The sequence below is a fragment of the Hyla sarda genome, chromosome 7 (genome assembly GCF_029499605.1).
Source record: "Hyla sarda isolate aHylSar1 chromosome 7, aHylSar1.hap1, whole genome shotgun sequence".
Classification (NCBI taxonomy): Eukaryota; Metazoa; Chordata; class Amphibia; order Anura; family Hylidae; genus Hyla; species Hyla sarda.
The window spans coordinates 106,667,457-106,694,278 of NC_079195.1; the positions used below are offsets into that span (position 1 = coordinate 106,667,457).

A 26,822-nucleotide genomic window follows, 5' to 3' on the forward strand; every position below is an offset into this window, starting at 1 on the left:
CTGGTTGCCCGTCTTTGAACCCTCTCCAGCTCCACTATATCTTTCTTATACACTGGTGCCCAGTACTGTACACAGTATTCCATGTGTGGTCTGACTAGTGATTTGTACAGCGGTAGAATTATTTCCTTGTCGTGGGCATCTATGCCCCTATTGATGCACCCCATGACTTTATTTGCCTTGGCAGCAGCTGCCCGACACTGGTCACTACAGCTAAATTTACTGATAACTAAGACTCCTAAGTCCTTTTCTATGTCAGTCGTCCCAAGTGTTCTCCCATTTAATACATAATCCCAGCCCGGATTTTTCTTCCCCATGTGCATTACCTTACATTTATCAGTGTTGAACCTCATTTGACACTTCCCAGCCCAAACCTCTAGCCTATCCATTTGTAACAGTGCACTGTCCTCTATTGTGTTTACCGCTTTACAGAGTTTAGTATCATCTGCAAAGATTGTTACTTTACTATTCAACCCCTCTACAAGATCATTAATAAATATATTAAACAGAGCAGGACCCAAGACGGACCCCTGTGGTACCCCACTAGTAACAGTCACCCAATCAGAATAAGTACCATTAATAACCACCCTCCGTTTCCTATCACTGAGCCAGTTACCCACTTACACACATTGTCCCCCAGCCCGATACCGATGGGGAAGAGGGGGGGAACTCTGCCTATACTTATGGGAAAGGGGGGGGGAACTCTGCCTATACATATTGGGAAGAGAGGGGGGGGTAACTTTGCCTATACCTATGGGGAAGAGGAGGGGAGGTGGGTAACTCTGCCTATACTTATGGGGAAAGGGGGGAGGGTAACTCTGCCTATACCTATGGGGAAAGTGGGGAGTAACTCTGCCTATATCTATGGGGAAAGGGGGGGGGGGTGGTAACTCTGCCTATACCAATGGGGAAGAGGGGAAGGGTAACTCTGCCTATACCTATGGGGAACAGGGGGGTGGTGACTGTCTATACCCATGGGGAAAGGGGGGGGGGGGTAACTCTGCCTATACCTATGTGGAAGGGGGGTGGTAACTCTACCTAACTCTGCCTATACCTATGGGGAACAGGGGGGTGGTGACTGTCTATACCTATGGGGAATGGGGGGGCTTAACTCTGCCTATACCTACAGGAAAAGGGGGGGGGACTCTGCTGCCTATACCTAAGGAGAAAGGTGGGTTAACTCTGTTCCTATACCTATTGGGAAGGGGGGTTAACTCTGCTGCCTATACCTTTGGGGAAGGACGGTTAACTCTGCTGCCTATACCTACAGGTAAGGGGAGGGGTTAACTCTGCTGTCTATACCTACAGGGAAGGGGGGGCTACCTAACTTTATACCTGGATGCCTAACTACCAGGCTATCTAACTACCTACATACCCAGCTACTTAACTATACATGGCCTTCATACATGGCTGCCTAACTACCTAGCTAGCCCTCTACCTACCTGGCTTGTCATCTACCTACATATCTGTCTTCCTGATCTACCTACCTAGTTACCCGATTACCTGGCTACCTACCTACCTGCCCTTTTACTGTGCAGGACACGAAGGAGGGCATTATTACAGTTTGTGGGCCTATAGATGGAAAAATTGTGTAGAAGAGGGGAGGGCACTGGAAAAATGCAGAGTCTGACATGTTTGTCCTGCAGATGTTTAGAGATCCACATGGCAGTCTGATCCGGATGGAGAAAAAAAGGAAAGAGGACGCCGCTGATCAGAAGAGACATAATTGTGAGTCCCAAAATGTACCAGAAATCACTTATGTGGTACAGATCCTGTGTACAGCTGTTATCTACCGCCATATGGTCCTGTATATAATCACTTATATTGTGTACAGATCCTTTATAGTATACGGGTCTGTGTATAGTGGTTTTATTCAGTACAGTATGGCAGTATTATCCAGTTATTGTGTGGTGGTATATATTTACTCCTTGTATACCAGTTTTATTGGTCATGGTCGTGTTTCTCGCATATATACATTTTAGTTTGTGGTGTGTGGGATTTGGGTGGAATAGGGGCGTGGCAGAAGATTGATGAGCTGCAGAGCCTAGCAGGGGCCTTTGCCTTTTTTTGGTCCGGGGGCCCTGAGTGTTGTCAGTCCGCCCCTGTTGTCAAGTAAATCCTAGCATTTGACCACTGAAGAAGGTCCCAGGCGGACCGAAACGTGTTTGATCCAGTTAAACAACAATTGGACATCACCCTCAGTCTTACTAAAGGTACCGGACACATCGCGGACATCAACAAGGACATCACCGCTACCACCGCTGCACACACCACCGGCGCTCATTGCTCCACGTCTATAACTCTCAGCGTGGTCCCGCAAGCCACCTCACCCGGTCCCTGACGGAGTGCTAACCTGACCTGGACGATCGGACTGCTGGAAGGTAGACCCGGCCGAGACCATTAGGAACTCACCGCAGAGGCAGGAGAGGACTGCCATATCCTCCAGCACAGGGTAAGAGATACTTTGTCCCGGCGGGACTTCATTCATTCATTCATTCATTCACGGCCGCCGTGCCGTTTACTATAAGTTGGAACTTTGCTGCATAGCCGCCGTGCTGTGTCTCCATACGGCCGCCGAGCCGTCCACCATCTACCGTATTACACCTAAGACATTACATTAGCCTGTCCGGCACCCATTTCGTCTGTTTTACCACCAATGAGGAACTTTTACTTTGGCTAAATAGGAGTGGGCAAAGAACTGTGGTACTCCACCGCCTGCAAGTGCACTGCAGGCGCTCCCACTACCTAACTTGCATTTTCCATCTGTTCCTCATAACCTCTGAGACTGTTTGACTAATGTTCAGTAATTTTTAATTTTCAATTTTTAATTTTTCAATAACTTTTATGACATAAAATTTGTGAAATATTCACAAACTGTTATACTCTAAGCGCTGTAAGTTAGTGCTAGGATCCAGCACTTGTATTATAGTGTTATGTTTATAAATTGTATCTAATAAATATTGTTATACTTTGGACATGGTCAGTACATGAGTTATTGTAACACACTAGAATTTATATACAGTGACCCCCCGACCTATGATGGTCCCGACATATGATCAAATCGACATACGATGCTTTTTTATGTCGGGGCCATCGCATTAAGTGCTATCCGGCAGCGCAAAATGCTTAAGCTGCTGCTGGATAGCAGCTTAATGTTCCCCATGGGGTGCGGTGAGTATTACTTACCCCTCCACGATGCTCCGGGGTGCCCTTCGAGTCCAGCGCTGGTCCTCCGGTGTCTTCTCGGCCCTCTCCGATGACGTCAATACGCTGCTGCGCACGTCATCCAATAGGAACGTCGCTAAGCAGGCCCAGTAAGGCCTTGCAGAAGACCGCAGAGGACCAGAGAAGACAGCGGAGGACCGGAGAAGACCAGGAGAGCCCAGCGGAGGCCTGGGGTCACCATCGGAAGCGGCGGGGACACCATCGGGAGCGGCGGGACGCAGTCCTGAGCGGCGGGGACAGGTGAGTACAGCTTCCTATACTTTACATTGCACGAATCCCTCAACATACAATGGATTCGACAAACGATGGCTCGTTTGGAATGAATTACCATCGTATGTTGAGGGACCACTGTGATTCATTTGTTACAATATACCAACACTAACCTACACTGTTTCCATTCACACCTACACAATACTCAACTGTTACACACACTATTCAATACAACAATTACATCCACTATACATTTTTTCTATTTATGATCTATTTTGATTTCATCTATTATTCTTCTTTACTTAGTCCTTGAGAACCAGCCAAAACTTTCTGCTTTATATTATGTAAAATGATGCATTATTAAACCAGAATAAAATACAGTAGTAGATTTCTGTCTCTTCACTGTTCAGTCCACATTATCTTCTTTATCGTATAGGGTCATCATCAGTAAAGTTATGTGAAAAATAGATTTTATTTTGACACCTTCAAGAATTTAAAGGAGAGCAGGTTATCATTTCCCCTGGTATGAAAAAACAGCAAATTTGTGCACAATCCACTTACTAAAGTGTTACTGTCATTAAAAACAACTTTAGACGTGCACACTGCATCCCCTATATATACACACACTGCATCCCCTATATACACACACTGCACACAGACACTGCATACACTATATATACACACACTGCATCCCCTATATACACACACTGCATACACCATATATACAGTGCACACATTAAACAGTACACATTACAGTAAGTTTTACTTCTCTCTTCAGTTTACTCTGAACTCTACTTCTAATTTCAGGTGTCACAGATGGCAGTATCCATGCAGTAGTTTTGCTGTGTTTTTTAAATGTTGCGGCAAAACCACTATTTTTGCTGCAACTTATGGAAAATACAGAAAAAAAATACAGGGCTGGTTTTCTGGTGGAGGCTCCTTAAGTGCCCCTGGATGGGGCAAACCATTGCCCTAAAGGATGTCTGCTTCCCTGAGCTCGGACACTGCTGGAGGGCAGTTGAATGAGGTGGTGCCCTCATCTATTAGGCTCTCTAGGCCGGTGTCTGCCTCATCTATAGGTGACGCTGGTCACAACATGAGGAAAGATGTGGTGCTTTTTGGGAAGAAATAAGCTCTGTTTTCTATTCCTGGTTGAACCCCTTAACGGTCCATTTAGACCGTGGAATATCCGCCTGGAAAAGCTCAAATATATGTATGAGTTAATGTGTTTAATCTTTCAGCGTAGTCTGGAGTTTGAATTTCCGAGGCAGAAAAGTTCTGCTGTGTGCACGATGCAGCAGAATCTCATTGAAAGCAATGGAAGTCTGCTGCACCGGCATTTCCAAGCTGAATTTTTCTGCTCGATTCTGCTTGGACATTCTGCCATGTGAATGACCCGATCCTTATGTTTTCAGAAAGATAAGCTTCTTCAAGAGGAGCCCTATAGGGGCTTTACATAAAGAGAAGGTGTTCAGATGCCGAGCCCTAAATTCTCTAGTCTCTGGTTTGCAGTGGGCATTGTGCCTCCTAGGGCTATTACTATTCGAGGGGTCACCGATAATGGTGCACCAATTTCCGAAATTTTTCTGCAGAGTTTTGGATTTAAAAACAGGTAAAACCTTGAATGAAACCAAGTGTGACCGAAACACATACCAGGCCTGTCATTCTACTGTTTGCAGAATGAGAATTGATTGGATCACAGACCGTGTTTTATATTGAAAACTATTTAGTAATAGATCCCTCCGATATAAAAGCTGCCGTAGGGTGGATTGCTTTCTCTTATGTCTCCTGAACATTGTGTCCTTGGTTTGTAAACAAGCTTATGACAGACTAGCCTGTCTCCAAGTGATAAAAACGAGCACATTCAGATGTCATGGAGCCATATGCCATGCTGGAAGTATAAATAACTTTAGCACCACGTGTAATGAGATTAGTGTCCCATTAAAACAGATCAAGTGGGATTTGTGAACAAGATGTTATTGAAATAGTTTGGATTTATAGCCATGAAACAATTGCCAGTATAATGTTTTAGGAAAAATGTGAACAAAACGCTTGTCAACAGCACATTACATTCCTGCCTAGAAGTTCTTTCTATACAGATACAATTGTATCACTACAAGGAAGTTGTCAGTTCTCTGTAGTAGTAAACAAACTGTTACTTTTTAGGAAATATACTTTTGTAGATGCTAAGAGTAGATTACCTTTGCCTTTATATGTGGAAGCAGCAAATGCAAAGGTTAGCATCTTATTACCTTGTATACATTTAAAGCAGAACTCCGGTGGAAAATAAATGTTTTCAAATCAACTAGTGCCAGAACGTAACAGATTTGTATATTACTTCTATTAAAAAATCTTAACCCTTCCAGTATTTATCAGCTGCTGTATACTAGTGAGAAAATTGTGTAGTTCTTTTCAGCCTGACCACAGTGCTCTCTGCTGACACCTCTGTCCATGTCAGGAACTGTCCAGATTAGAAGCAAATCCCCATAGCAAACTTATCCTGCTCTGGACAGTTCCTGACATGGACAGAGGTGTCAGCAGAGAGCACTGTGGTCAGACAGAAAAGAAATTCAAAAGGAAAATAACTTCCTGTGGATCATTCAGCAGCTGATAAGTACTGGAAGGATTATGATTTGTAAATAGAAGTAATTTACAAATCTGTTTAAAGGGGTATTCCAGGAAAAAAACTTTTTTTTATATATCAACTGGCTCCAGAAAGTTAAACAGATTTGTTAATTAAGTCTATAAAAAAAAATCTTAATCCTTTCAGTACTTATGAGCTTCTGAAGTTAAGGTTGTTCTTTTCTGTCTAAGTGCTCTCTGATGACACGTGTCTCGGGAACAGCCCAGTTTAGAAGAGGTTTGCTATGGGGATTTGTTTCTAAACTGGGCGGTTCCAAGACACGTGTCATCAGAGAGGATTTAGACAGAAAAGAACAACCTTAAATTCAGAAGCTCATAAGTACTGAAAGGATTAAGATTTTTTTAATAGACGTAATTAACAAATCTGTTTAACTTTCTGGAGCCAGTTGATATATAAAAAAAAGTTTTTTCCTGGATAACCCCCTTTAACTTTCTGGCACCAGTTGATTTGAAAACATTATTTTTTCCACCGGAGTCGTCACGCCCCCTGCCATAGACTTGCCGGGCCGTGATGTCATGAGGGGCGGAGCATTGATGTCACGTTGCTCCGGCCCCTGTATCGCCCGTCATTACACACAGAACGAACTCGCTCTGTGCAGTAATGATGGCGGGGTGCCGCAGCAGCGATCCCCGGGGTCCCCAGCAGCAGGACTGTGGCGATCTAACATCTTATCCCCTATCCTTTGGATAGGGGATAAGATGCCAGGGGCGGAGTACCCCTTTAAATGAATAGGGTAAAAAGACATACACCTACACCACTCTTGATGAACCCCCCCCCCCCGACCCCATAGTCCTCAAATTTGAAGCAAATTGGCAATACATTCAACAATTGTGGATTTTACACTTACTTATTTATTTTCAGAATCCATTGGAAAATCTTTAGTGGCAAATCCACAACATGTCTGTAACAAAAAATACACAATGATGTGTGAACTTTTTTAAAGGGGTATTCCAGGCCAAAAAAAAAAAAATATATATATATATATATATATATATATATATATATATATATATATATATATATATATATATATCTCAACTGGCTCCGGAAAGTTAAACAGATTTGTAAATTACTTCTATTAAAAAATCTTAATCCTTCCAATAGTTATTAGCTTCTGAAGTTTTCTGTCGAACTGCTCAATGATGATGTCACGTCCCAGGAGCTGTGCATGATGGGAGAATATCCCCATAGGAACTGCACAGCTCCCGGGATGTGAGTCATCAGAGAGCAGTTAGACAGAAAACAACAACTCAACTTCAGAAGCTAATAACTATTGGAAGGATTAAGATTTTTTAATAGAAGTAATTTACAAATCTGTTTAACTTTCCAGAGCCAGTTGATTATATATATATATATATATATATATATATATATAAAGTTTTGGCCTGGAATACCCCTTTAATCCTTCCAATAGTTATTAGCTTCTGAAGTTAAGTTGTTGTTTTCTGTCTAACTGCTCTCTGATGACTCACGTCCCGGGAGCTGTGCAGTTCCTATGGGGATATTCTCCCATCATGCACAGCTCCCGGGACGTGACATCATCATTGAGCAGTTAGGCAGAAAACTTCAGAAGCTAATAACTATTGAAAGGATTAAGATTTTTTAATAGAAGTAATTTACAAATCTGTTTAACTTTCCGGAGCCAGATGATATATATAAAAAAAGGTTTTGCCTGGAATACCCCTTTAAGGTTCAAGGTTTTCCAAACAGTGCGTCTCCAGCTGTTGCAAAACTACAAGTTGTAGTTTTGCAACAGCTGGAGACACACTGTTTGGAAAACAGTAATATGGCTTACCCAATTGGTTACACACACTTCCGATTATGTGTTACCCTACCAGACTACCTGAAAATTATAAATAAGCATGCATAAGACTCCTCCCTACATGTCCTCCTTATATAAATTATAATCATATGCTATTTCTAGAAGCTTGACGTACTTTACGTCCTTTATAGTCAGGAAACTACATGTTTGTACAGCTGCAATTTCTCTGATGTCTTAATGAAGCTAAATGCAAGAAAAACAGACAAGGTCCATAAGCGACTGAATATAGCCAAGGTATACAGAGATGCCAGGCAGGACAGGAAATTCTGCTCATACCAAACTAAGACATAAACACAATTTTGTAATAAAGATATTCTCTGTCTAACCCATGTAAGAATATCAAATGTATTACTATTTTTTTTTTTCAGATTTAGCACTACAGCACTTCAAAATATAGTAGGTTCCAAAAAAAATGTAAAACTTAAATGGAGGAAAAACATTAAAAGCGCCAGGCTTCACTCACTGGTCTTTGTAGACTGTACAAATAGTAATAATTTATAAAAGCACAACCTATCCGCAGCCGCGCTTTGATGTATCAGAAATGATGGAAGTTCAATGAACCCAACTGTATTCTTTTTAGCTCAACTCTGAAAGGCCATGATAGCCCTTCTGACATTTTGTTTCTTTGGCCCAACTAAAACAAAAAAGTTTGTACTAAAAAGTCAAAACATTGGATAAAACTGGAATAGAAAAAAAAAACTTGAGGAAATCAACTTAACTTTAGAGATCAATGCCAGGTAGCTGCTGCCAAGACAAATAAAATCATGGGATGCATCAAAGAGGCATTGATGACAAGAACATAGTTTTGCTTCTACAAAAATCCCTACTCAGAGCACACATGGAGTAGTGTGTACAATTTTGGGCACCTGTACATAAGAACGATATGGCTGAACGGCAGTGGTTGCAGAGGAGGAAGACCAATGTGATTAAAGGTGGCCATACACTTTTAATAAATGATGACAGAACATTTATCTCTCCCAACCTCGCTATACACATGAATGTCAGACACCACCAAATGTTCATGTTTTTTTCTTATGGGAAGGGGAGGGGTAAGCCTCAGCCAAACAGATCTGGTCTATCCTTTTCATAACAATAGGGCCTGGCAGCAAAAAAAAAATCCAGCATGCCTGAACCTTTGCTTCATCGACATGATCTGTTTTTAGAGAGTCGGGTGGCCACCATACACTTTAGACCATGGGCTGAACCCACTGAAGTCAACAGGTTTGGATGACTGTAGTATAAAGTGTATTTGAACTTTAACAGCAGAATGCTATACATTTATCAAGGGGTATGCGATGCCTTTGTGCATACTGCCATACATATGTGACACTGTTAAACTGTTGACCGTGATGGAAGTCAGCTGCCATGTATTGCTGGTCTCCTGCCGCAACCGTCAGGGCTGGAGTTGTGCCCCAACTCTGAAGTTATAACCATCATAAAAGAAAGCATGGCAACTTTTTTTTCTCCTACTTCTGGATCAACACGGTAGGCTTATAGAATGGACTTGATGGATCTCTGAACCTTGTGTTAGTTAAGAATGAATTTAATAATATCAATGCAATACAAATTCAATGATATATGCCTGATTTAAACAATTCCCAATAAACCAAAATAGGAAATCACAGTATTCTTTAGTTTATTGTGAGTTTCTTCATTATTTATACTGACTAGTCCATGCAACTGCTATGAGGTCCTTGCTCAGAGAGGGCCCAGTCCTGGTAAGGCACATCTCCTTTGTGGCCAGGTGATGAAAAACTAGGCAGGATGCCTTTGTCTAAAGGAATTGCATTTTTAGCAATCGGGTAGGGAAGTTTCACCAAAAGTCAAGGAAAGTCGGTAGAGGGGGAAACAAGCAGACCTGTGGTCAAGTCCAAGTCCATAATGGAGGAGTTATTCTGTTCTGGGTCATGGGTCCCTTGCTTTTCTGTATACACAATTGATTGTGACTGAAATATGATTCTGACTCTATTAGCTGGAAGGAGAGATTGTCTTTAATAGCGTTGACTTGATAACAAATATGTTTACTTGTCACGTCTTCAAGGAACTTCTATAATTCGATTAACATGATGAATATACATCTTGTGGGATTAATTATAGACTCATTTCTTAATTGGAAGGAAGGATATTAGATAAATCGGAGCTAAAACTTGCTGACAGAAGGGTAAAAAGCACAGCACTGTTATCACCAATGTGCCACCTACATAGACACTAGCAGGCAGCATCCAACACTGTTGTCCAAATTGTATTCTCAGTTCAAGGGTCAAGGCAATATTGTGTAACACAGTGACACATGGACTGTGGGTGGTCATGTGCTCAGTGGTGATGCCATTTCTAAAGTCCCCTGAAATGTTTCCTTCTCTCAATTTTCCTATTAATAACATAAACCTACCTATATCCCCTTCCACAGACATGATGGTCTTCAGCAGACATAATAGAATTGTTGTGCAGTGTAGGACGGGGTACAGCTCCTTTCATAGAATGCCAAGGACCTTAGGAGGTCTAAAAACAACTCTGTGGCTGAAAGGATTTAAGGAAAATTGCTACATAGGTCTTGACGTTACCATTGAAGTAGGAATGTATTTTCTAGGGAGGCGTACGTTCTTGGAATTTGGTTTGGCAGAGATCAGTGGTGGGGAACAGGGTTTAGTAAAACAAACAAGTCACAATCGCCAACATCTCTTTACTGCAGCAAGAACATTCAATGATTAATTCTAGAACAAATAATCCACAAAGAATAGACATAGTTTAACCAAAGAAAAGTGAAGTGACATTTAGTGGGTAACATCCAGAAACTATAGAATGATTAAGATTGGAGAAGCTTCTGTGTGATAGAAGCCTAACTGTACTTACAGTGTACCTGTCAATTAAAAAAAACATTTAAACATGTACTAAGGAAAGTGTTCAGACCCAGATGAAAAGAACGAGCAGGGGGAAAAGGCCCGCTCCTCTCCCCGCTCTGTGTCTAGAATACCTAGAAGGCCCCATAGACTTACATTATATGTCCGTCAAGGTCACATGAAACGGCCAAGAGAGAAAGCACTGGGCGAGCACTTCTCCTTGCTCAATCTAGTGATTGGCCAGGGTCTGAATGCTCAGACCCCGACCGATCAAAACAGATCTAAAGTTTAAAATGACAAGCACACTTTAACATCTAAAAATGTAGGTGTCACCACTATACCAGAATGGTTCCTCAGGGGGAGAGCAATGAGCACCAGATGAAAAAAAAATCCCTATTTTGACTGTTTAAAGACTATTTATACATTATGCAGTAGCTTGGCATTACGTGGCCAGTATTTCTGTTAGTATGAGTATTAACTGGGATAACTACCTAAATGATACTATTATACAATGCCATCTATTACTTATATACACACTGCATCCTGTTTTATTACAGATACATCATGGCATATTATATATATGCACAAATTATTTAAGCAGTCTGCTTTTTAATAGTGTGATTTTGTAGGAAAATGGGCCAAAAGTACTCATGTACCATAGTCCAAACTATTAATCATGTTATAGAGCAGGGCGAGCTGGGTAGCTTGATATAAAGTTTTATGTAAAGCTTTAGTATCAGGCTACATTCACACTATGGAATTTCCGAGCGGAAATTCCAGTGCAGCATAGGATTCAATGGGAATCTGTTGCCCCACACACACTGCAAAAAATATAAATTCTGGACCCTGCCAAAAGGACGATTATTCTTTCTTCAAAATCTATTTGGAAATGCATTGCTGTATATGGCAACAGTGCATGACTGAGCAGTCCAAGCTGTGCTCGTAAGGAGGCACATATAACGGTTCGTTCACAATGCTGCTGTGCTCCAATAAAGGGAGCTCTGTTGGCCAGTCTGTCAGAAGGATGTTGAGGATGACTTGGACGGAGAAAAAATAGTGCATATCCTATTTTCTCTCTCTGCTCAACTCCTGTAAAATACCTGACACCAGAAAGACCCCATTCAACAGGAACAGTCAGGATCTGCCGGTGTCAGTTGTGCTATGACCCATTTTGGGTCCATTCGTCGCAAAAAAACAAAAAACAAAAAAAAATGGATCATGCTAAAATTGGTGTGTTTGGCCAATATTTATCTAATGTGGATGGCTAGCTTAAGCCTTATTATGTGTTCTTTCAAGCTTATATTATTGTATGGATGCTGTAACTACTTATATGGGCATTGGCCGACATTTATCATGGTCTTTAGACTGTTTTTTGTGTCTAGAAAAGGCGCAAGAAGGCGCAAGCAGGGTTTATTTGTGCCTTTTTTGCTCCTTTTGGTTTACACATTTCTGCTGATTTTGAGTTGTAATCCACTGATTTTGGAAATACACATGATATGGAAGGGTTTTATGAACTGCGCCTTTTTGTGAAAAGGCACAAAGCCACTGAAAAGTCTCTAAAAGTACACCAGCCCAGACTTAGCTTAGCTTTTTGGTGTATGTGAAGAGAGAAATTTCAGAAAATGTGATCTGCACAAAATGTATGAAATGCTCTGTAACCATTTAATAAATGTTATCCTCCTACACATCACCAGCACACAAAACAAAGGTGTAGAAAAATGCTTCACTTACACCTACAATGATAAATGTCAACCATTATATCTAATATTTCATATGCATAACATGCAATATTTTATGTGAGCTGGTAATACTGTATATGGCTGGTATTATTATATGGTCACTATGATGTTATAACTTTCACCACTGACACCCCAAAAAGTGTGCAACCGTCTCTCTGATTTACCATATATACCCATGTAGTAAAATTCTAAAGGTATTCATAAGTGAGATGCATTTTTGTGGTGTTATCTTTAATGTGTTTGTGGTTATGTTCTTCCTATTGCTTGCATGTGTGTATGTTTATCTTACTATGGCTGGTTTGCATGTGTGTGCACGTGTGTTTATTTTCTCATGGATGATCTGTGTTTGTTTTCCCAGTCTTTCTTTTATTTTTGGACAAGTGTCATAGTGCTGTATTTCAGGAACTCTACATGTCAAGCACACTATTGCTGAAAGAGACTGAAAGCAGTGGCTCCAGGAGTGTATGCAAGGGGGTAGTTTCATTGTTTTAACCTCCCCCTTAAGCCCTCTTCAACTGCGTCCTCATGAACACTATGGTGAATTACTTGTGTGAGCACTGGTTTTAACTGTAAAACATCCTTACAAATACAAGTGGTGCTCATCTTCTAGGATGGAGGCATCTTTACCTTCAGCCACTAGAGGTCTGAAACCACTCTTTGGGATACACAAGTGTACGATAACGTCACTCATCCTACACATATGCGTCATGAAGGAAGAGATGCGCTTAAGACCTCTAGTGGTTCCAAACATGAAAATGCCTCCTGCCATAGGGATAGAATTGTGCCAGTGACTCCAGAGGAGCTGAGATGAGTACATATTTTTTTCTTTTAATCTTATTGTTGAGGGAACCTAACTATGGGAAGGCCATCTACAGGGGGGAACATACCTGCTGTGAGGCCTATCTACAGGGAAAACCTACCTACTGAGGCCTATCTACAAGGGAAACTACTTACTGGGGGCCTATTCAATAGAGAAACTACTCACTGGTAGCCTTAACAATAGAAAAACTACCTACTTATGCACAAAAAAACAAACAACAACTACTGGGGGTCAATTTACTGGTAAAACTACCAACTGGGCACCTAAATACTGGTGGCGCTATGCACCTACCTAATGGAGAAACTACATACTGAAGGGACTTGTCTACCTACTGAAGTAACTTACAAAGCGCTTCTCCCCAACCCACTTACCAACTGACTCTATTGGGTGAGACATCAAGGGGTATAATTACTGTTTAGGACACTTTAGGTGGGGGAAAGGTAATAAAGGTGCTGAAAAGTGCAGATGTGGGTATCTACCACTGTATGGGAGGGATATTGGTCCATCTATTATTGAGAAAATACTGAAAATGATATTATTGCATTATACTAAGCGGTGGTGGGGGGGGGGGGGGAGGCTGAATGTTCTGATCATTGGGATTCCTACCATCAATAAATCAAAATGTGTAACTGTGGAAAAAAATATTTCTAAAGACTCAAAGCCTCTGAATTGACTGTAATGGCTTTTTTCTGGTATTTCAAGCATACAGTTTATAATCATTATAGCCCAGTATTGGTTGCATCAATCTATAAACTGTTATGCTAGGACCAGAACTATGAAGAATATCTCGAGTAGATATTTACTAACAAAGCGTCAAACTAATGTGGAGCATGTAATGTGGAAAGTGATCTGCCAGTCTGCATACTTGTTCCACTATTAAATGACCTCACTTACTATACTGAGCTAGTGAAATGAAAAACTCATATTATTTATGTCATAGCGCCAAGCTGTCATGCTTGACAGGTGACTTGCAGACAAGCGGTAGTGAAGGAGACGGCCATATGATCTTGGAACCTTCAAATCATCTCCTAGATATTTTTATGTCTCTGTTGACATGCCTAATATAGCTGCTCATAGAAGTATCTGATGAAAGAGTGATACAACTAATAAATACCATACATCAGTTATATAACTGACCACACAGGGCAGTACCTTCAGTAATATCTAGCAATCACTTTTAACACATTTCAATTAACATGAGTCAAGGGGTGACCACAGAGGGCATTATGTCATACTGAAAGCCCCTTCAGACAAACCCTGGTCATAGAAGATATCCAGGTATTTGGCCCACTGACTGAAAGGAAAACCAGTCTGGCTACTCATCTATTTAGAATTCACTAAGAGGAATAAAAGACATATAATAAACTGCAATCTTTGAGCTTGGACTCCCATATTGTTGAATGGTTTAGGCAGTGGCTGTGTCTATTCAGACCAGGGTCTTGTTACCAGTGGGGGACCTCAGGGATCTGTACTGGGACCAATTTTGTTTAATATCTTTATCAGTGATACTGCAGAAGATCTCTATCATAAGGTATTGGTCTTTTTTGCTGATGACACAAAGATTTGTAACATGGTTGATGTTCCTGGAGGGATACGTTTAATGGCAAATGACTTAGGTAAAGTAGAAAAATGGTCAGAACTCTGGCAACTGACATTTAATGTGCAAGATAACGCACCTTGGGCGTAAAAACCCTTGGGCAGAATATAGAATATGTGATACAGTCCTGACCTCAGTATCTGAGGAAAGGGATTTAGGGGTCATTATTTAAGAAGACAAAAGGTAGGCAGACAATGTCATAGAGCAGCAGGAAATGCTAACATAACGCTTGGGTATATAGAGAGAGGTATTAGCAGTAGGAAGAGAGAGGTGCAGCAATGGTGAGACCTCACTTGGAGTATTGCGCGGAGTACTAGAGACTCTATCTCCAGAAGGATATTGATACTCTAGAGAGAGGTCAGCTACTAAACTAGTAAATGGACTGCAGGATAAAACTTACCAGGAAAAGTTAAAAGACTATAATATGACCTTAATATGTATGCAAAGGATACAATTTAATATCAGGAAGTATTACTTTATTGAGAGAATAGTGGAGGCATACGGCTATCCTTCAAATAAGATAGGGCCAGGGACTATTGATAATATTTCGAATATTGGGCAGACTAGATGGGACAAATGGTTGTTATCTGCCGACACATTCTATGTCTCTATCCATAGTGCAGAGAGAACACAGACTTTTAGCTTCACTAACACATTATGTTACAGTGCCCACAGAAGTCTAAGGAGAAGGAAGGTAATGCAAGGAGAAACCTATAAACACAGGAGACACTACTGGATTGCTGCCTAATGCTGAATTTACAGCTTACACTATTCGGTACTGCTCTAGAAAGCAGTCCATGCTGCTGCTAGAGCTAGGTGTTCTCCAGAGGGGTAGGAGAGTTAGAAAATGGCAGAAACTCCTAATTTAAACACACATAGAACAGCTAATCCCATAACGTTACCTGAAATGATAGTTAGACTTTTATAATGAGAAGAACTGAATTACACCATCCTGCACAGGAATCCTCTAAGCTACTATAGAAAACGTGTAACATTGCTCTCCCTAGCTGTGTGTTACCTCAATATCTTCTTATGTGGTAGTTTATGCCACTTTAGACATCTAGGTATGAAACTAATGATCATTTTCTTCATTTATCATTAGTACTTGTTATTATTTAAACAGCTTTTTAAAAGCCCCAAATGCCTTCTTTTGCATAAGATTGCGTAAACCCTCTCTTTTTTGCATCTCACTTTGCAGAATAGTCCCACCAAAATTAGGACTCTTGGAAAGTATTAGTAAGGCTATTGTCATAACTATGTATTTTACAGGGAGCAATACCGGGTACCAGTAAAGAAATAATTCTGATATCTTGTTTATAATGAAGTAGTAACTAAGGTTTCCCTACATTTTGCACTTTTCCATATGTTTAGCATTTTTTACAACTGTTCTGATCTGTCGGGTTTTCCTGAGCTCAAATCCACCACATGTTTTGTGGAAACCTTAGTAAATATGTTGGAATTTTTCAAAACTGTCAGGGAAACACACCTTTTGTTGGGAACATGCCCACTTTCTCCAGTGGCAACGCCTCCTTTTCAGTTTTTTTTTGTAAAATGGAGGGTTTTGGTTTTTTGGTCGCAAATTATGTCGCATGGAAGTGCGACACAATTTGGGTACAAAACCCGACAAAAAAGAGTTGAGATCACGTTAGTAAATAAACCCCAATATGTAGGGTACTTATTCTCCTCCAGAAGACTGTCTGCAATTTAGGAGCACCAGGAGAACTCATAAGTCACCCATCCCCTCCTACAAAAACCGTAATAGTGCAAGGAATTTTCTTCAGCAATCCTTGTTACTTACTTTGCTTCTTGCGTCTTAACACTCCATAAACTTTTCTAATCTTCTTTCCCAAAACACATTCATTACATCACTGAACCCTAAAATAAGACAGAAACAAAATTGTCAGTCACCATATAAGTGTATATACAAGTTCATAACACACAGATGTAACAGACCTGTGCTTCATTCTTCAAAAATTTATTGTTCTATTTTTACTTTTAAATGGGACTAAAAGGTATATTACCTAGAGAGTTCTCGCACTGTATAGACAATTTGGCTCTGTCCCATCTGATATAGACAATTATTTTCAGTTTTTAAAATTAAGACAGATACACAACTAATTCTATTCATGTTGTAGAACTTTTGAGATACAAAACATCATTCTTTAGACCATATGTAACACTGCTTCATGCACACACTTATAAAGTAAAACATATGAGAACTCTAATCTGGGAAAAAATGCTGTAAAAAAACAAAAGATGCAATACTCATCCAATAAATTCCCCACCACTCCAGCAGCACTGCTCCAGTCCTTCCTGCTGGTCTCTGTTTATGTGATCAATCACTGGCTGCAATGGTATTGTGCCTTTAAAAGCTGAGGTCGGTGACTGGCTGTAGCAGTCATGTACACAAGTACACAAAGGCTAATGGGGAGGACTGGAGCAGTAACAGTGGAACAGCAGGGGATTTAGTAGGTAAGTAATGGTTATTTTCAGACACATTTTTACACATTTTCTCTGAACTTGGAAAACTTATTTAATATTAGTACATTTTTAAACAAAATCTACACACAGTTATCAGGACTATGCCACCTCTGGGACCCAGACCCCACATGTGTAAAACCTAATCTCAGCCACATATAGCAGAGGTGACCATGCATGAGTATGGTCCGGCCTACTGGAAAGGTAATAACTCACTTGGTACTCTAAAGGGTAAACCACATGCATACATAGGGAGAATTCCACAAATCTTGGCTAGAGACTGTAGGATCACCAACCATTCATCAGGAGACCCCTGTTTTTCTAAAAAAAAAATGGGGGTTATAATCTTATGTTCTGTACCACAGCATGTCTGTGGCTACCTTGGTAAGTCCGTGCAGAGAGTGGGTGACCCTCCTGATCTAGATATATTTTTAACACTTGATTGGAAGAATTGGCTGAGCAGGGGACATTGGTGGTGGAGGCCCCCAAGGTACCCACAATAGGGGATGTCCCAGGATATGTGCCTGTTGTGCCCTCATTATAATCCAGCCCTATCAGTTATAAACTACACACTATTAATCCAAAAGATCCTTTCCCACTTTAAAATAGCGAAATTCAACAATATGGTCAATTTCAAGAGAAAATAGAGATTTGTACAAATGCTCTTGTTATTATTCCTTGTATTTGTTATTTGATTTTCCCCAATATATAAATTGGACTGACAATGTTACTGCATAGTTGTTTTTGAAAGAAGTTTTACACACATACACAAGTCTTAAATTCTTGTTACGAAGATAATGTAACAGCATGTGAGCTAAATAAAAAAATTCACTTCTACACGCACAGCCATAAATTTCACTAACCATGGTAGGATTGATTGTTGGATGTAAAACATGACTTTGTAAGAGTTTAAACTTTTCTAGTCTGAAATAAATGGAAAGATATTGTCCCTTGTTCTCCACCCAGCAGAATGTGTTAGAGGAGTGGCAGTCATGAAATTCTCTTGACCTTGTATGTGTGTGAGGGCTAGATCCTGCTAAAACATTGCAGTCAGCTGTGCAAAAACAAGGTTTATTTCTTCTCACAGAGAGGCACAAGAAGCTTAGTGGTTACAGTTGTTTTGCTAGTACATAGGCTTATTGGTTACACACACACATGGAGTGGGAAACTTGCACTTGAATAGTTGCAGAACTTTTGCAGTCCCTTGATGGTTCATCACACTACAAATCCTTGAAGAGGTCAGGTTGCACCAAAGATGCCCACATTTTTGTGCCACTAGGGGTCTAAGGGAGGCTACCTCCTAAACATCACTTTCAGGGTTGTGCCAGGCACTTGTCAGAACCAGAGACAGAACAATAACCAGGCAGCGGTCAAACCAGGAGAGTAATGTCGAGTCCAAATCAGAAGGCATAAGTCAAAGTTAGGGAACAGGCAAACAGTCAGGATTCAAGGAAAGAGGAGTAGTACAAGAAAGACCAATCATGAGAAAGGTAGCAGTGCATTAAAAAAGTTTGGTTCACGGTGGCCAGGTTCTCTGCGAACATCAAAACACGTATAACACTGCCTAAGAGCTCTAAACCCCTGAACAATGCTGCTATGGTCACCTTGGAATGTATTCAAGTAGTTTTAAAGTGGTTATAGGGTACGGTCCCACGTAGCTTATAAGCAGCGTATTTTGCTGCATATTTTCTGCTGCTAATTTTGATACCCCTTGATCTCAATGGGTAGGAAAATAAATAGCAGCAGATATCCAGCAAAATACGCTGCGTATATGCTACATGGGACCAAACCCTTAAAGGGATACTCAGCCACTAGACATCTTATCCCCTATTATAAGGATAGGGGATAAAATGTCTGATCGCGGGGGGCCCACCACGGGGACCCCCGCATTCTCGGCTGCGGCACCCCAGACATCTGGTGCACGTAGCAAACTTCACTCCGTGCCAGATGACTGGCGATGCGGGGCAGAGGCTTGTGACATCACAGTCCCGCCCCACTCGTGACGTCACAGCCACACACCCTCAATGCAAGTCTATGGGAGGCGGCCATCACGTCCCCTCCCGTATACTTGCATTGAGTGGGGCGTGGCCATTATGTCAAAAGCAGGCGTGGCCATGACGTCATGCCTCCGGCACCGCACCCGTGATCAAGAGTGATCTAAACGAACACCGGGTGATCAAGAGAGATCGCGGGTGTCCGCAGTGATCAGACATCTTATCTCCTATCCTTCGGATAGGGAGTAAGATGTCTAGGGGCAGAGTACCCCTTTAAGGTTTTGTTAATGTCAAAGTTATGGCAACATGCGGTAACCTATGGTAACTAATAAAACATACTGCACTAGCAGATTTTACACTAAAATAAAGGTGCTTAAAGTATCCTTTTTTTTTGGTTGCTTGCCAGTGTTATAATCCACATGGAGGAATGCACATAGAAGCAATGGCTCCCTTATTTGAGAGTTTAAACTGAATTTGTGACTGGCTCTCAAAATAGTAAAGAACCAGTAAACGGCTTTTGTTAACATTGAAAAGTTGGAAACATAAAAAACTTGCCCTTATTGTAAGTTGCAACAAGTTTGGTGGCTGGCAAGTGAAGAAGACGCAATGTCTTTTTCCAAGCTTTTCAAAATGTCTCCCTCAATCCCTCAACAGGATTGGTGTCCCAAAATGGTGGTGAAAAAAAAACAAATGTTGTATAAAAAGCTAAAAAAATTCTCTCTTTTTTGTCATTATGTGTTATATATGTGTAGTAGTAGCAGCAGCAGCAGGGGTGGCGGAATGGTGGTAGTTGTAGTAGCCAGCGGCAAAAAGGCATTGGTGGACTAGTAATAGTAGTAGCCAGTGGACAGTAGGCCTTGGTGGACTAGTGATACTTGTAGCCAGGCATTGTGATGTCACTCCCTGTTTTTACGTAGAGCCGTAATTCCTAAACTAGCACTCTGGCTATGCCTTATTTTCTTTTTTCAGAGACAGCACTGTGCCTGGTTTTCTGAATCTGGTAAGACATTAAAAAATTTCCACATGGCAGGATACCGTAATGAGATAAGCACACCACCATCCGACTGTGCCTCTCCTCTGTTAGGATTTTTTCTCAAGCCTGCAGATGCTGCTGCTACTAAGCTGATCAGACACCAACAGGCCTGTTGACATCATCATCAAACTCCTCCTCATTGTCCCTTCCACTCCTCTCAATATGAACTTTTGATGTCTTATCATGGGCTTCTTCTTTTCCCTCAGCATATCCACCATAATACCTTACAATATCACCACCACTAGTGCTATGCTCTATCATTGCTTCCACCTCCATCACCTCTGCTACACATTCTGACTGGGACATTACTTCTCCTTGTGGGTAATGTTATCGTGGGTAATGCTTCTGCTTACCGCTAGGGTGGGGGAAGCAAAGACAGAGATGATGGAACAGACAGTCTGGGACAGACATTTCCACTGCGTCAAATAACTGTAGACGATGAGAAATCCACTGACATTTGGCTCAGTGTTATATCGTCAGACCACAGTCCACAAGGGACGTACTATCCTCCAAAACCATGACACAACCCTTGGAAAACAGTTACAACATTTGCCTGCTGATGCTACTGCTACTAACACTACTACCACCTGGGTGCCGCTAACTACTGGTGCTGGTACTGCCACCAACACTCTTACTGGAAAAGGACATGACAGGGGTTCTCTGTCCTCTACTGAACTTGCTGCTAACTGTAAGGTATGTTGGGCTACCCGGATGTCAACTCAGTGTTCCCAGTACTCCCTCCATACATTCAGGCACCAAAATGCCACATGTTCCTCTTACCTTCTGCTCTTACTACAGCCGTTTACAGGCTTGCGTGAGCCGAACCTGACAAAGTTTGAAAGCTCGGCGAGCCACTGTTATCCTGAGCAAGACCGGGTTCATTGGGCTCAGTTCCCTCATTTGATATAGAGACCTACTGTTCTACCCTGTACATGTAAAGAAGTGCCTAGACTCTAGAGTACAACATATCAAACAGCACAACACAGTAAGAAACAGCACTACATTGTCAAATGACTCTACACTTCAGCAACATTAATAAAACAATGTTTCTCAATGCAAACAAGCACATTTTGTAAGGGGAGAAAGTTTGAGATACTTACAGTTCACTGCATTACATGTGCTCTAATATAAAAAGTAACTCCCATGTCTACTTTTTGATGTGTACATGAATCATATTAAGTCATACACAATCTCGCCCTCAGATATTCCCAGTCATCCCATAACAAATTATACTTTCTTACTCATCTTATTGGTCAGTCTGGTCTTCCTTTTCTGTACTGCATGACTAAAAAGATAAGTATAACTTAGACTATGACAACTCATACAATGTTAATTACAAGGTTTTTTTTTAAAGATATGTGGACACTTGTACTTCTAAACTTTGATATTCTCCATCACTACAAATTATACTATAGAAGTGTAACTTATGTTGTTTTCTTTATTTACAGGCTGCACTTGTGGAAAAGAAGTCCCAGGCACCAGGCCATAGGAGGGTTCATAATATTCAGAGTTGTAAAGTTATAATGTTGTTGGCCTCCTCCACATCTCCTGATGTACTGGCCTGTCTCCTGGTAGCGCCTCCATTCTCTGGACACTACAATGACAGACACAGCAGACCTTCTTGCCCCAGCTCGCATTGATGTGCCATCCTGGATGAGCTGCACTACCTGAGCCGCCACTGGTGGGAGTTGTAGATTCTGTTTCATGCTACCACTCAAGTGAAAGCACCGCCAGCATTCAAAAGTGACCAAAACATCATCCAGGAAGCATAGGAACTGAGAAGAGGTCTGTGGTCACCACCTGCAGAACCACTCCTTTATTGGGAGTGTTTTGCTAATTGCCTATAATTTCCACCTATTGTCTGTTCCATTTGCACAACAGCATGTGAAATTGATTGTCAATCAATGTTGCTTCCTCAGTGGACCGTGTGATTTCACAGAAGTGTGATTGACTTGGAGTTACATTGTGTTGTTTAAGTGTTCTCTTTAGTTTTTTGATCTTTGTACGTTTACACAGAATTTCCGCTTGGAATTCCATTGAAGTGTATGGCCAATTAATTTCTGCAGAATTCACTGCAGAATTCCGTGCAGAAATTCTGCCATGTGAACATAGCCTTAGGGATAAAAACCTAATGGAAGGTACAACTAAGTCAAAGACTCCTGGATAAAGCCGCTCCTGGGGAAACACGTCGGAGTTGTGGTGTGGGGCTGGGGCGAGTCCTGTCTCCTTTGCACGAGCTGGCTATCTGTATACTGGCTGCTATTTTCACTGGAATTGCTGCTATCTGCACAGTCACTTACTCTTTTGTTACTGCTATTTTCATGGTGCTTGCTGTTTTTCCTTATTATATGTATGTATGTATCACAAGTGCATTTTATTTATGGATATATTTAGCACTATTAGTTTATTTGCATAGTAATTGCACCTTTATAGCGCCAACACTTTATACAATAGAGTCAGGTTTCTATACCATATATTTATGTTATATCTTTTTACTTACCTGTTCTACTACTCATACAGGACTTCTCACTCCAGTACCCCTCTTCTTTTAATTATTTTCTTCACATTTTTTAAAATAAATATTTACTCATATGTATTTTTATTGATTGATTTTGTATGCATACCCTATAAATGATTTAATAAAATATTCTTAACCGTACATTGTAGTTGGTTTTACTCCTTGGGACTTCACATATTGGTGTGTTTCACACACCTTTAGGTTCTAAGTCAATGACTCCTCTAAAACATAGAAGCCAGAATTTTTTAAATTGTAAGGCTGGTTTCACTGGTAAAGTGCCACCCTACCTCTCTCTATTGATCTCATGCTTCCCTGGCCTTTTATGGTTGCACCAGTTTCTGGTTCAGGAGCATTAAAAAAGGGGCACTCCGGTGAAAAACTTTTCTTTTTCATTTTTTTTACTTTTTTTTAAATCAACTGGTGCCAGAACGTTAAACAGATTTGTAAATTACTTCTATTAAAAAATCTTAATCCTTCCTGTACTTATTAGCTGCTGAATACTACAGAGGAAATATTTTTCTTTTTGAAACACAGAGCTGTCTGCTGACATCATGAGCACAGTGCTCTCTGCTGACATCTCTGTCCATTTTAGGAACTGTCCAGAACAGCATATGTTTGCTATGGGGATTTTCTCCTACTCTGGACAGTTCCTAAAATGGACAGAGATGTCAGCAGAGAGCACTGGGCTCATGATGTCAGCAGGCAGCTCTGTGTTTCAAACAGAAAAGAATTTCCACTGTAGTATTCAGCAGCTAATAAGTACAGGAAAGATTAAGATTTTTTAATAGAAGTAATTTACAAATCTGTTCAACTTTCTGGCACCAGTTGATTTAAAAAAAAAAAAATAATAATAATACGTTTTTCACCGGAGTACCCCTTTAACCCCTTAAGGACCAAGGACGTACCGGTCCTTGGTCCTGCTCTCCCGATATAACGCGGGGTTACACAGTAACCTCGCGTCATATCATGGCGGACCCAGCGTCATAGTGAAGCCGGGACCCGCCTCTAATTGCGCGCAGCGCCGACCGCGCTATTAACCCTTTAGCCGCGCGCTCAGAGCTGAGCCGCGCGGCTAAAAGTGAAAGTGAAAGTTGCCGGCTAGCTCAGTCGGGCTGTTCGGGATAGCCGCGGCGAAATCGTGGCATCCCGAACAGCTTACAGGACAGAGGGAGGGCCCCTACGTGCCTCCTCGCTGTCCGATCGCCGAATGACTGCTCAGTGCCTGAGATCCAGGCCTGAGCAGTCATGCGGCAGAATCGTTGATCACTGGTTTCTTATGAGAAACCAGTGATCAACATAGAAGATCAGTGTGTGCAATGTTATAGGTCCCTATGGGACCTATAACACTGCAAAAAAAAAGTGAAAAAAAAAAGTGAATAAAGATCATTTAACTCCTCCTCTATTAAAAGTTTGAATCACCCCCCTTTTCCCATAAAAAAAACACAGTGTAAATAAAAATAAAAATAAACATATATGGTATCACCGCGTGCGGAAATGTCTGAATTATAAAAATATATCATTAATTAAACCGCTCGGTCAATGGCGATCAATAAGTCCTATCAATGCAAAAATGGTACCGTTAAAAACTTCAGATCACAGCGCAAAAAGTGAGCCCTCATACCGCCCCATACACTGAAAATGAAAAAAGTTATAGGGGTCAGAAGATGACAATTTTAAACGTATAAATTTTCATGCATGTAGTTATGATTTTTTCCAGAAGTCCGACAAAATCAAACCTATATAAGTGGGGTATCATTTTAATTGTATGGACCTACAGAATGAAGAGAAGATGTCATTTTTACCGAAAAATGTACTACGTAGAAACGGAAGCCCCCAAAAGTTACAAAACGGCTTTTTTTTTTTCAATTTTGTCGCACAATGATTTTTTTTCCTGTTTCACCGTAGATTTTTGGGCAAAATGACTGTCGACATTACAAAGTAGAATTGGTGGCGCAAAAAATAAGCCATCATATGGATTTTTAGGTGCAAAATTTAAAGAGTTACGATTTTTTAAAGGCAAGGAGCAAAAAACGAAAATGCAAAAACGGAAAAACCCCCGGTCCTTAAGGGGTTAAAGACTCATTTATGCCTATTTGAATATTCTGCTAGGTATAGGAGAAACATTTTAGAAGATGTTGGGGTGTGTGTATATATATATATATATATATATATATATATATATATATATATATATATATATTTTTTTTTATACAATTAAGACCAACAGTGAGAGTATAAGCATCTCTCTAGGAAAACATTGAGTAGCCCTGGGGTAACTGTCCACAATGTTACCTATTTGCCACCACTGCACTCAACATACTGCTAAAGTGACCTTGTCAGTGGCAAAGTTACAACTGTGGGGTGCAGGTCTCAAATTCTGTTGCACAGAAGGCCCTTGGGTAATGCTATGGGGCTCTTGTACACCTTCTCCAAACAAGTTGTGTAACCTTCTTCATTCTCACTCTTCAATGTCTCTCTTTGTCTTGCTCTCAGAAAGGACTATGACAAGACACTCTCCAGGACAGGGTTTTCCACATGAGCCGGGATAGCCGTAAGTGGTCCTGGATGTCAGACTATACCCAAGGTGAGGCTGCACTCCACTTAACAAATCCTGTCATATTAAGAAGCTGAACTGAAGTGGCTAAACTTCCTTTTCCTTGCTGTAGGCTGGGTTTAGAGAAAGCTTCTTTCCTCTCTAGAAGGTTTTCTAACTAGTTTATTTGTGAACGTATTAAGCCTTTGCTCACAGCCAAACTTGGAGCACAGTCACTATATAGAAGTAATAGAAACCAGTAAGAGGGCACATTCACACATACTGTATATGCTGCAGACGTTATGCTGTGTAAATAAATATACATTTAAATAGTTATTTATAAGAATATAAAACAAGGAACTAACCAACCGACACCAACCTACAGACCCCACAGGGATCCCAGTGTGACACAGGCGAGAAAAGGCACTCCTTGTGGAGTAACGTAGATGGTAAGGGTAAAGCAAAAGGAAGATTCAATACCGCTTACCAGAGGAGGTTGTGCAACAACATACACAACAATGGTAAAGGTGTGTCGTTGGATAAGAACCGTCTGCAGCCTTCTTGGATGGATTGGATGGATTGTATCCTGGCTCTGTGATTCCTTGCTCCGCTCAGCGCCATGAATCCTGGTTATGACGAAGCTTTTCTTTCAATATATACAGCAACACAATAGTCATGCATCATCCCCATCACCTTAACCCCTTAAGGACTCAGCCCATTTTGGCCTTAAGGACTCAGACAATTTAATTTTTACGTTTTCGTTTTTTCCTCCTCGCCTTCTAAAAATCATAACTCTTTTATATTTTCATCGCCAGACTAGTATGAGGGCTTGATTTTTGCGTGACGAGTTGTCCTTTGTAATGCTATCACTCATTATATCATAAAATGTATGGCGCAACCAAAAATAAAATGTATTAAAAAAGTAGCAATTTTGGACTTTTTTTTTTTTTTTTACGTTCACGCCGTTCACCGTATGGGATCATTAACATTTTATTTTAATAGTTCGGACATTTACGCATGCGGCTATACCAAATATGTCTATTAAATTTATTTTTTTTATGCTTTTTGGGGGTAAAATAGGAAAAAACGGACGTTTTACTTTTTTATTGGGCGAGGGGATTTTTCACTTTTTTTTTACTTTTACTTTTACATTTTTTTTACACTTGAATAGTCCCCATAGGGGACTATTCATAGCAATACCATGATTGCTAATACTGATCTGTTCTATGTATAGGACATAGAACAGATCAGTGTTATCGGTCATCTTCTGCTCTGGTCTGCTCGATCACAGACCAGAGCAGAAGACACCGGGCGATCCGATCATTCATTGAAATCGCGTACTGCCGCAGATGCTGGGATCTGTATTGATCCCGGC

The 26,822-nt window shown here is 40.9% G+C and overlaps 1 protein-coding gene across 8 annotated transcripts in view; it reads right to left on the minus strand.

The window, feature by feature from the left end:
• The window catches only part of LOC130282279 (sorbin and SH3 domain-containing protein 1-like), a 404,864-nt gene that overhangs the window by 146,338 nt on the left and 231,704 nt on the right, over positions 1–26,822 (minus strand). For 6 of the 8 annotated variants that reach the window (XM_056530335.1, XM_056530339.1, XM_056530338.1 and 3 more), the window contains one exon: positions 16,690–16,766. The gene's annotated coding sequence lies outside the window, so the exon portion shown is untranslated. Of the gene's footprint in view, positions 1–6,923; positions 6,978–16,689; positions 16,767–26,822 lie in introns of all 8 variants that reach the window. The other 2 variants (XM_056530333.1, XM_056530337.1) reach the window with 1 other exon arrangement.